Source organism: Rattus rattus, chromosome 4 (assembly GCF_011064425.1).
Source record: "Rattus rattus isolate New Zealand chromosome 4, Rrattus_CSIRO_v1, whole genome shotgun sequence".
Classification (NCBI taxonomy): Eukaryota; Metazoa; Chordata; class Mammalia; order Rodentia; family Muridae; genus Rattus; species Rattus rattus.
In genome coordinates this window covers 151,082,680-151,084,605 of record NC_046157.1, presented here as the reverse complement: position 1 = coordinate 151,084,605, position 1,926 = coordinate 151,082,680, and positions in this window count along the sequence as shown.

Genomic DNA, 1,926 nt, shown 5'->3' with positions numbered 1-1,926 from the left:
CCAGCACATTCTTTTGATTTATAAAAGATCTGCAATTGTTTCAGAGGAATAACCATAATGCGGATATAAATACCTCTCCAAACATTTATTTATTTTATTTACAATTCTATATATTTCAGCATAGGGGCTTGTCGATGTGAGTGCTGATACCGGCTGGAGTTGAGGCAACTAGTTGTGAGCTGACTGAGGTGTGTGCTGGGAACTGAAGCAAGAGCATTAGACAGTCTTAACTATTAAGCCATCTCTCTAGCCTCTCCTCCAACTCCCCCTTCACAGGCCCCTCCCCAGTCCCATTCTTAACATCTTATCAGTATTAGCCGACAGTCTCTAGAAAAACAACCAAGAGATCATATGTGTGTGTGTGTGTGTGTGTGTGAGAGAGAGAGAGAGAGAGAGAGAGAGAGAGAGAGAGAGAGAGAGAGAGAGTGAAGAAGAGGGGAAGAAAGGAAAAGGAAGAAGAGGGGAAGAAAGGAAGAGGAAAAGAGCTGGATGTAGATGGGAAGAGAGGTTGGTAAGGGAGGAAAGGTTAGGGGAGACTTACAGGGTTGTCTAATACAGATGATACCGCAGCAGCCGCCAAATCTAAGGGCTGCATGTAAAAAGTACACCTGCGGGTTGAATTCCTGACAAAAGAGTATTACAGCTAAAGCAGTGGTTCTCAACCTGTGGGTCACGGCCCCCCTTTAGGGTCAACTGACATTTCAAAGGAGTTGCATCACCTAATGCCAGCAGAAAACAGAGATATTTACATTATGACTCACAACTATAGGGAAATTAGTTATGAAGTAGCAACAAAAATAATTTTATGGCTGGGGTCACCACAACATAAGAGCTGTACTAAAGCGTTATAGGTCTCCAGTGATTGAACTAGAGTATGGCTGCAGTCTGTTGGCAAACCCCTCCTTCTCAGAGACATTAGTGGATTTTTTCCTACTAAGGGCTTCAGCTGGTTGGGAGAGATGTATTGCATTCTGGGGAATGGCTATCTTTACTCAGCCTGCAATGTTAATGTTATTTAAACAATACTTTGCCAGCGATATCTAGAACAATGTTGGCTCAAATATCTAGGTACCAAGGCCTTGACACAGAAGTTAACCATCTCAGCGGAACCCTGGGCACCTCTGCTCTTGGTTTGTTTAATGAACGATACTGTGCCATGGGCATCTTCCCAGGTGATCTGTCTGTGCTACAGTAGAGATGTCACTTCCTGTAAAGGCTTTAAGGTTGTGTCTTTCCAGAGAATTCTGAAGTAAGCTCTCATTGTGGAAGGCATGAGCTCACTGTTGAAAACCAAATTGCCAGCTAGGTTACTTCCATCAGAGCCCAAAGGAAACATACATGTCGATTATATGCTAGATGCGTGCTTCTGTGTCTCATCAAGAAAAGAGCAACAGATGCCACTAGGTAGAGCTATTTTCTCAAGTAAGTCTCCAGTCCAAAAAGCTATCATTTTTCCTCTCTCCAGATCCAGATCTTGTTAGGACAATGCACCTTGTAAATGTTAGTCTTCTTAGTTGGAAATCACTTGACTACTGTAAAATATTAATATTATTGAAAGTTATAACCAACATGGACTCCCAAAACCTTCTGAAGAATTCATCTTCAGAATGGCAGCTCCCCAAATTACTCTTATTCCCATGCCCTGCATTGAAGGAGCCCAGAGATATGTGTTAAAGAAGGAAGTCTTGGGCCTGGAGGGTTGACTCGGCAGTTCAGAACACTGGTTTCTCTTTCAGAGGACCTGGGTTTGGTTCTCAGTGCCTGCATGGATTCTTACAAGTTTCTGTAACTTCAGTCCAGGAGACTCTCCGACTTCCACAGTCACTGGCCACACATATGATAAACAGGTATACATGAAGGCAAAACACCCATAGACATAAAATAAGCCTTTTTTCTTTAATGTTGCTCATTATAGTACAGAGTCCT